Source organism: Mastigoproctus giganteus, chromosome 1, assembly GCF_048544385.1.
Source record: "Mastigoproctus giganteus isolate SK-2022 chromosome 1, ASM4854438v1, whole genome shotgun sequence".
Taxonomy (NCBI): domain Eukaryota; kingdom Metazoa; phylum Arthropoda; class Arachnida; order Uropygi; family Thelyphonidae; genus Mastigoproctus; species Mastigoproctus giganteus.
Genome location: NC_143575.1, coordinates 94,911,728 through 94,922,461, shown reverse-complemented (window position 1 = coordinate 94,922,461; position 10,734 = coordinate 94,911,728). Strand labels below are relative to the sequence as shown.

General features: G+C 36.7%; 1 long non-coding RNA gene across 1 annotated transcript; it reads left to right on the top strand.

Moving 5' to 3' along the window:
- The first annotated feature begins 8,665 nt into the window (after positions 1-8,665).
- LOC150091008 (uncharacterized) lies at positions 8,666-10,533 on the top strand. Its single transcript, XR_016547377.1, has 3 exons — positions 8,666-8,734; positions 10,068-10,134; positions 10,236-10,533. It is a non-coding gene; the product is annotated as an uncharacterized LOC150091008 (long non-coding RNA).
- Positions 10,534-10,734: the final 201 nt, after the last annotated feature.

Below are 10,734 nucleotides of genomic sequence, written 5' to 3'. Positions count from 1 at the left end.
CCCAATCTGAGGAATAACCATTTATCACAACCCTCTGCCTCCCGCCCTGAAGCCACCCTGCTTTTCCATCTAAGAATTTTCTCTGTGATTCCAACCTGTTTCCAGCTTATAAAGCAACCGCTCATGTGGGACTGAGTCAAATGCTTTGCTGAAATACATATACACAACATCGAAATTATTCCCTAAGTCCAACTCTTCAGTGACCCTGTCAAAATAACTAACCAGATTAGTTAAACATGATTTTCCCTTTAGAAAACCATGCTGAGTAGCCTTCAGAATTCCATTTCTATCTAAGTGATCCTAAATTAATTCCACCCTTGATCATAGTCTCCATGATTTTCCCTACTACTGAAGTTACATTAACCGGCCGGTAATTTCTCACTTCACTCTTAGAACTGCCCTTATGTATTGGAGATACATTGGCCCTTTTCCAATCCAACGGAATCACTCCCGAGTCCAGTGATGCTCTCATATTTAGCCTGATGGTTCAATGCCGCCTCTCTTAAAATTATAGGGTAAAATGCTATCAACCCTAGGAGCCTTAGTGGCCTGTAGGCTCGAAAGTTTTTTCATTAAATAAACGTGAAATTTCAACATCATTAATTACATTTTTTTAAACTTCACTCCCATAATTTCTTATTGACGTGAAGGGTTTTTCTTCTGTAAATATCGATGCAAAGTAACTGTTGAGTTAATCTGCAACTCCAGCAGGGGTATCTAATAGTATCCAACGTCCATTTCATAAGGGTCCGATCTGGTTTGTCCTTCTCTTCTTTGCATTTATATATGTGAAGAATTCTTTCCCCCCTTTGCTCTCTTTGCCCGCAATTTCTCATAATCTGCCTTTGCCAGCCTAACCTTTTCAGTGGCATTTAATAATGCCAAAGTAAAAGTGCCTTTTATGCCACTTTTCAGTGGCATAAAAGGCATGCAGCAGAAACAGAACGTCTATGAGACAGAGAGTGGAGAGCATTTGTTAGAGATGTGTCATTAATTAACCTAACTGCCGTCTTTTGAATGGAATCTAGAAGCCTGAGAGGTTTTGGGGGTACCGCCACAGATGTGGGAAAAAATATTCCATGGTAGAGCGGATTGCAAATCCGCTCTACCATGGAAGAAAAGTAACACCGAGAGCGAAAGAGAAAACCCAGTTTTTTAGATGCAGAGAAAGCAATATTTGTGATGTGCTTTTGTCAAGAGATGAGTAATCCCTAATAGAGCTATGTGATCTTCTCTAGAAATCTGAGGGTCATCGAAGAATAAGCATAGGATGAGCCCTATTGGGGAAGTGCGTTATTGCCCGTAGGTGTAATAAAACACTCCTTCATATTGTGGCGGGGGGGTTATTTTATATTTTTACTTATCTTCTACTTTTTTATTATTACTTCTCACTTTCTTATTATATTTTATCTCACAGAAGATTTTCCTTAGGTGCCCTCACACCTACAAAGGCCCCAACTTTTTGCCACCTGACTGCTATACTCTGTATATATAACAGAAGATTCTCAAGATCTTGAGGGTAATTTCTTTTTATTCCCCTTAATCAGTGACACAGATTCTCTCGATAAACTGTGTGAGAGCAAACTCTTAACTAGGCAAGCAACGCGAGTGTTATTTAAAATAACAGGACTCAAAGTGAAAACAAAACATGAAAATTATTACATACATATATAAAACATAATATACAATTGAATTAGAAAGCATACAGTCCTAATATACAAAGTCGACCCAGAGATACCTCGCATATATTATTCTAATTACAGTTTCCATTTACTAGTTATTCTGATTTGACAATTATATATATAAAAAACACCTGATTCATTCTGCTTTCCTCATTCACCAACTAACTCCTAAAACTTGTACATTCACTATACCTATTTCACTTACTCCTGGATACAATCCTGTTTCATATATTAATAAACAAACATGCTACGTTCATCATTCAACTCGGTGTTCTCACCATTCTGTTACAATATACTTGTAGACCAATCTTCAGTATTCTAAAGTCCCTACTTGTTATTAACACTCAGATAAACCAACAAATCTTCATCAATAAAAACACTATATTCAGAGTTGCTCATATAACTTACATTTCTATCATTTAAAACATATTCAGAATCCCTCTTTATAAATTTTACTACCCTTCTAACACATTATAGCTATTTGTACATCAATTTAATCTATTACTCATTCCTTCGTTTCCCTTGCATTATACATTAACTCTTTTTAACATAATAAACTCTTCTGGTATATCTACCTCAGAGATAATTTATCTTTCACTTTACTTTCTAGTGCTACCCCCTTTTCATTAATTACCCTACTATTTCACTAACAGTCCTTCTTGTTAACTTAGTGTACTTAATATATCGCTCACCTACTTCTATCTTGTTCCTTTCTTTTCCAGGGAGGTTTCAAGCTTCCATCTTAGGCTCTCCAGGCTGTCTTCTAAGGCTTTCCTTCATCTGCTTTCTCCTGAATCTGCTTCAGATAATTTTCAGGAACTCTTGGCTGCATGGGTCTGGCGTCCTTTCTTCTGCCTTGAATACATAACTCCTTCTTTACTATAAATCATTCAGATGTTCTCCAAGAGGTCGTTACCTTGCTTGGTTCACTTAACTGTCTTTCATAACCTTTTTCTTATCATCCTTAGCCTTCTCGTTACTTTTCTACTCTTAACTATTTTCCCCCTTATTGTCTAGGACCCTTTTTGCACTCCCTACATTTCTGCAGTGCCCGACTTACTTCTCTCACTCTGTCTCCACGATCACCCCTTTAGTCACACTCCTCTTATCGCCACTTCTCTCTTCTTCTTGCCACCCCTCCCCTCACACTCACGATCCCAACTTTATCTCCGTCGTTTGAACCTCCTTCCCCAGGACTATACCAATCCCAGGAATTCGCTTAATCGTTCCCTCTTTTCTATTCGTTAAAAAAACTTACCATAACTATTTGCCCCGTGTGCAAACCAAGCCATTTTCTTGTTTAGTTTGCAGGGTAGCACAATCTTTTCATGTCTGCCATCGTCTCCCAGGATAGCCATTTTCGTCTTTTCCCATTTGCGAAAATGCTGAAAACTTACCAAAAAGCCGCCACAGTAACCTGGTCTTTTTCGACCTAAACGCCCATCGGGACTTATATCCAACTGCCGCATAGATCAAACGTGTCTTAATCACCTGCATTTCACAGACCTATTGTTCTGTTTCCAGTAACCCTTTTTCCGCTCCTTCACTAATGACCACTCCTTCCCTAGTATGGGACGGCTGTTTTTGTTTACTCACCGTTCACCCACTCTTCCCACGGATATACATTTATATGTTACTTTCTCTTCCATTTCAGTGCTATTCAGTTTGCACATCTGTAATCGCTTATTTTCTAAATCTAGTACTTCTTTCATATATGCTTCTCTTAAATGTCAAAATTCCTTTCCATATCAAAGATTAAATTATTCCCAAATTACAAATTTTACCATAACCTCTAAATCTCCATATTTGTAAGACTGACTATTACAATATATTCTTTTATATATCGTTGAACAATCAAGGATCTGCACCAGAAGCTATCGAGGGGTATGCGACCATTAAACATGAATGAAGGACTAATGTCCCAAACCACGTTTTCGCCACGTTTACACCACTGAGATTCGAATAAATGCAAGTTGGCATACAGATGAGTTTTTTGTTGCTTTTGGCTGTCGAAGCCAGATAGTCGTTCAACTAATTCGAATTTTCCTGTAGATGACCTTCATCTTTTCGGCCGTTACATGAAACCGCTTACAGAAATTGTTGCTATACTTTGGAGATGGGGCTATTGGTCACTTTTCAACCTCCACAGTGTAATTAGTGCATGCCGATCCTTCCTCTGCTCTTCATCGCTCACAGTTTTCCACATGACATCGCCTACTCATGTTACGCGATCCTATAAAAGAAAACCTATGAGATTCATTCTATCGACTCGCAGGAATAAAAGCATAAAATAACATTTGAGGTTATTCTAAAACGGAAGGGCATGTTACAGCTCCAATCATGCGAATAAAACGGTTTTTTGCACTAGACTTTACAGAAGTCTACAAAAGCAACAGAAAACTCATCTGTATGCCAACTTGCATTTATTCGAATCTCAGTGGTGTTATATCTGGAGAAAACGTGGTTTGGGACATTAGCCCTCCATTTTACAGAAGTCTAGCTTCAAGTCTCATCGATGGCTGTCGGAATTTCTAAAGACCTTTTCAATCGGAGTTGTAGTTAATCGATCTCAGATTCTCATTCCTAAATTATTACGGATTTTTTATTCAGCACGACATGCAAGACCTGTGGCCTGTGTTTCCTCAGTTCAGATCTAGTTTAGGACAGGATTACACAAGCTGTGTAGTCTGTTCTTGGATTATAAGGTTAGTCTAGTTGTTGTTGTTGTTATATTTTAATATACATTAAGCTATACAGGATTTAGTAAAATCGGGCTCCTTTTGGGCTTACCATTGAGGTGTTATTAACCCTTAGTTACAGAGATAAATTACTGTGTTTATGTTAGTCAGGAACAAATTACTTATTTTTGGGATATTTTAATTTAGCCCCCTAGTGGCCATTTTTTTAAATATGGATATTGAAAATATTGAAAAATTTATTCAAACTTTCGTTAAGTCGGCCACGAAATTCAAAATTTGTAATTTTTGTCTTTTTTAGATAGAAATTATAAAAATTAGAAATTTCTATCTAAAAATTGATTTAAATTGATGAAAGCAATTTAAAATGTAAATTAAGATTTCATAGCAAATTTAATTAGAAAATTTACAGTTTCGCGTAATTATTTTGAAACTTCAATAATTATTGAAGGCTGAAGCTTAAATGGAAATCTTCTTATATTATATACAAACATAATATGCAAGTTCACAATATAGCGCAAAGTGGCTGATGCTTGTTGCTGATACCACGCAACAAGAAAATAAATCAAATTAAAATATCGAGTCATTAGTTAGTTAGTGACGAATGAAAAGAATTTAAACATATTTTGAATAAGGTACAAATATATTTATGAAAGTGCAACGGAAGTTTTCGATTCGATTGGCTACAGAATTATTCCTTTTTTTTTTTTGGAAAACTGCCTTCTTTGTCACTTGGTATCGGTGCATTAATCTGTCTCCAGATATTTTGAATATTCTACGTAATCCCACGTACTAATCAAAATAACAAATCACAGATGGCTGACTCAAGTATGAGTCAGTAAAGCGTTCTGCCAGTGCGACGATGCAAATGATGACATTAGCAAATGATCAGGGAGTTCAATTCTACAAACTTTCGCATTTATTTCGGTCCTGTGATACACGAATTTCATCATCGGATGACCGCGATGTAAACGTATGATTTTTGAGTTGTAACTGGCGGGCTGATGAATGCCATCTTCCATTGTGACATTCGAAGAGTGCGATCAACTTATCTGTGTTACACCTACTCATGATATCGACAATAAAGATATGATTGCAATCTCTTCTAGAATTATAGGGATACACACTCATTTATACACTACCCTGCGAAAAGCAGCGGATATTTAAAAAAAAAAAAGCGAACGCCTCATTAATTGTAAGAATGTTTAAAGTTGAAACATGTTTAAAATAGAGGGATACATGTCTTTATTTTCAATAGACATTGTACTGTTTTATTACCGCAATCAGCACGCAAACTATAGAATCTCCAACAGCCAATCCAATAAGCCAATGATTACAGTATCTCTAACATCCAATAAGCCAATAACTTTGGCTTTTCTTCAACGTAACATGTGGAAGTTCCCCCACCCCTCTAGTTGGGTGTTGGAAGCCTTTTTCATATTGCGAATCATATAAAATTCTAAAAATTGATCAGTGTAATGCATCGAATCAAGGAAACTTACAAAAATGTAAAAATCAAATAGTAAGTAATTATTTAAGTAAAAATTATTGACCTAGGTTCAAGACTACTGAAAAATCGTTGGGAGTTCGCTAACTGGTGACTTCTGTAACAGAACCACGAAATCAAGATGAAACTCAGTATTTTTGTTGCTCAGTTCATAGCTCATAAGAATACCAAAAATAATTAATACGGATAGAAACTGTTAAAATATAGACTTTTAACATTTAAAATAGCAAACAAGAGAAACCTAACAATTACCAAAATAAACCGTGCTGAATGGAAATAGATGAAATAGTTTAAATATATGGAAAAGCTGCATCTTTAAATGTCAAAGGTTTTCACTAAATTAAGAAATTTTACTGTGAGAAATACAACGATTCTGTTTGGTAATCTAAATCAACATGCCTCTTAAAAGTCGTTACTTAAAATATTAAAAATTAATAAGGTAAATTAAAATGAATTATTAATTACTAATATCAATATATTATTTACTGATATTAAATATTAATATAATGATGTAGAGTAGTGGAACAACTTGGACAGGACCAAATGAAAGTCATGCTCTTCGCAGATGACCTCTGTATATGGGGGGGGGGGAGCAGGGAATAAGTGCAACGGTAAGTTGATATATGGGCTAGTATGGCCAATGAATTTGGACTGGTTTTCAGTCAGGAGAAGAGTGAGGTAATGGTTCTAAAGAGGAGTGGCGAGCTTGACGGATACATTACAATGGAAGGGAAGCAGCTAAAAATGGTTAACAACTTCAAGTATCTAGGAAGCACCATTACAAAGACTGGAGTAATAGATGAAGAAATAAGTAGAAGGATACACGCGGGTGGGAATTTCTATAGGCAGACAATAGATGTGATCTGGAACAGGAACATACCACTGAAGTGTAAGAAGGCTATCAGGCCTATTACGTACCAATGACATATGCATCTGAAACTTGGACTATGAGGATAAAGGATGAAAGCAGAATTTAGGGGGCAGAAATGAGATTTGTGAGGAGCATAGCCGGAAAGACAAGACGCGACAAAATCAGGAATGATGTGATTAGGGAGAGATTCAGGTTGAAAAATGTCAGAATAGGATTGAAAGGTCCCATTTGAAATGGTTTGGACATGTCAAGAGGATCAACGAGAGGCGTTTGCCAAGAAGAATGTTTGATTTACAATTAAGGGACAAAAAACCAAGGGGGAGACTAAGAGTGAGATGACAGGACATGATAAGGACCGATGTCATTAAGAGAGGAAGAAATTGGAGTGAAATCAACGACGGAGAGAAGTACACGGACAGGGCATGGTGGCGAGGCTTCATACGTCAACCCGTGGAACAGCGGAACGATGATAGATGATTATGATGATAATATCAATATAAATTAATTGGATTAAATTAATATTAGAAAAAATCATAATCGAAAGCTTTCACTTTCATGAAATTGAGTTGTCCACACTTTTTTTTTTTTATAACGTTGAAAGAAATAGAAAGAAGTACGTAGTTGGTTATAATTCGAAATTAAAATCTGTAGTTGAGTTGAATTTCAATGTGCAGTTTACTATTTTTCTGAGGGGACTGATGGTCTCATAGAATTGGTTTATGGGCCTGATGTGGCCAGCCCATGGGCTTCCCTGGTATATAGTATTACCATCCGGGAGAGCGTTAATCAGTGAGTTGGGGAAGACCCTATTTTAGTATTATTTCTCATTCCCATTCTACAGTTCTTGCATGCAGCAAATCATTTTAAGATAACAGGTGCTTTCAACAACGTGTGACGTATTTCTAAATTCTAACTTCGGAAACCTGTCCAACTTTCCATTTCGCTCTTGATAAATGTCCTAATGTAGAAGATCCTTGAGCTCTCTTAAAAATCACCTATTGAATCATGATTATACAACCTTGTTGTAGTTGGCTGTTCCAGATGATATCAGAACACACTCCATGTCAGTCATTTTTTCTATGGAGGTTATACACCGTCCAGAGATCGACCTTTGGTGACAATCATAAATTCTACGATGTCCTTATGATGCTAGCTACTAACATCAGCAGATTTGCTGCAATGTTTGAACTTACTGTGCAAATACGAGTATATTCATTGTTTCTTGGTCAGTTTTTCGTCAAAATTTTACATTCACATTATTTCTCCAAAGAGAACTTCTCGTCATATTCTCTCAATTAATTTACTGATGTCCTAGTCCACATTTACATTAGTTTCTCATTCAGATGCTACTGTAAGAATGGCAGAATTTGAATTTAATTTCAATGTCGCAGCTTTAAGTTAAAACAAGAGAAATATGAGAAATACAGCAGAAAAGTGTTTAATTAACCGGTGGTGAACCAAAAGCTCGCTGACCACAGTTAGATATTCCGAGGCCATTTTGAAAGTTAAGTTGTAGGATATACCAACTTATAAAACCGATGAAAAAAGTGATCGATAGTAAGGAACGATTTTAAATAAATAAATCTTTTCATTTCAAAAATACGAGGTTTGAGGAAACTACAATTTTTCAGGCAAGTTAGATTCCACTGAATAGGACAATGAATTCTATAGAACTACCACGTGTGTATGTGTGTGTGCGTGGAAGATTTTTGTCAATTAACCCCTTTAGACATCTGCTGTCAGGCAATTTCGAAACATGAATGGCTTACGCCAATGTATAGTACGTATCACACTTATGAGTCATTCGTCGCAGGTCACTCGCTTGTCGAATCGGTGAGGGGAAGAGGGGAGAAATGATGAAACCAAATGTGGTTATGTATAAATACCACATTTATTCAGACAGCTCCTCATCAGATGTTGAAGTTACCGAAAGTTAACATTTCTGTCTGAAGTTTTGAACACCATGGACAAGAGAGTGGTAAGCGAATTATTAATTTTTCTGAGGCTATTCCTAACAGTCCCAGTTAGAAATATATGTAGTCGGTTAAATGTTAGACCTATCGCGCAGCGAGACACAAATCAGTAAGCAATATAAAAATATACTTGCTCAGACACAACACACTGGTTCAATATGGTCTATGGTGCTGAGACATCGAAAAATAAACCACTAATATGCTACGTTGAAACTCATTTTTCAGGTTTCTACTATTCGTGATGTATAAATCGTTGTAAACAACACGTTGGTGCATTCGCACTTCAAAAAACTAAAAAAAATGGGACTATTTTTTAGCTCTCAACGCAAAACTAATCTTGGTACGTATTATTCTCAATGAGATCATGCAGTTAGGGTGGAATGTCCGTCCATGCACTACATATATTTAGAATATGTAGTGCATGTTTGAAATAAACTGCAAGAGAGCTAAGGCAATGAGATCCTCTGCGTCTGTAAATTTCGCTAGTTCTGTGGTTGGTTTGTCTGTTTCCTGTACTTGTGGAGCAGAAACCATGCAATTCGTCCTACACAGATTATTTCCACAATGATGTTATGTTAGCTCTTAAACGTTCCTTCTATTGAGGTTCGATCTTCGGAATTTACGTTCCTTCTATTGAGGTTCGATCTTCGGAATTTAGGAGAACTCTTTGGGGACAAGTCATCGAAATTACTGCACAGGTCTCTGAAGTTCCAGTGTATGAATTTATTCATTATTTGGGCTTGGTTAAGGAAGACTGATCCGACTGCTTTTTAGGAGTGATGAACGTTTTTATTTACTGAGACATATCGGGCGGTCTAATTCCATGGTTTTATTTGGTTGCAATTCTAACACTGTGTCATCCATACTGCCGGTATTGCAGGAACAGCCTTCTGGACTTGAATACTTTTTTTGGTTTCTTCGTTTATATAATGTTGAGGTAGCAATTGTTGGAATACTCATTGGAGTATTGCTGGTTTTCTGTGTTCTTTTTGGAACTTGTTTTCTTGCCTCAGGATATGCAACTTTATGTTCAATATTTTTCGTTTTCTGCCTCCATGCTTTAGAAAAAGTTGGCTGGCTTTTTTGAAGTTAGCGCAAATGTGAGCAGAAACTGCTCAGTTTACTGAAGTACCCTTTTTAGAACTGCATCTTGTCGACGTCATTTGGAAGTATTCATACTCCTGGTACTTAAAACAATAAACTTGTACAATTGGTTTTTCCCAAGAAGCAAGTAACAGCCCACCAGTTTGTTGTAATTTTTAAATGTAAGAATATCACGCATTTTTAATTGCTCTAATACCACTGCTGTAACTAAGAATACTTTGTTTGATTTTTCAGATAATTTTCGTTGGTTTCGCTTTGGTACTACTGCTCTGCATGCAGAACGCTAACTCTGAAAGCTTAAGTAAGGCTTTGTTATGTTTGTTATGTTATGTCAATGTAGCTTGAGTGGTGTTATTGCACATTTTGCTAGTGTTGAGATTAAAAACATATTTTAATTTACAGGTTTGAAGGAGCGGTTGCTTGAGAAACGATCTGCTCACAATGAAGCGCATGTGCGTGGAAAGCGATGCGGACGTCGTAGTACAACTCCAGCAACCATTCCCACTACCACTGCCGGCAGTGGGTGAGGAAGAGGGCCATCCAATCCTGACAACAATCAAGCTGTCCGATTGAGCACGGGTTGCACACTGAATCACTTCTAACTCACCAATGTATGTCAGGATTTCTAAAAAAAATTCCAATTCCATGGATGACCAACCGACTAGTCAATTTATTGTCTTTCTAATGTATGCACCAAAGAGCAAATAAATTCATGATTAATCATTAAACAAGTTTTCTTGACGAATATATATTTACCAGAATATATATCTACTATAACATCATCTAGAAATACGAGGGTATCACTGAGAGCAGCTCAAAGGCCAGAAGTGAACACATATGACCACCCTTGTTTCTATGTTACATAAAATCATCGCAAGGATTTTATGTAACATAATAATAA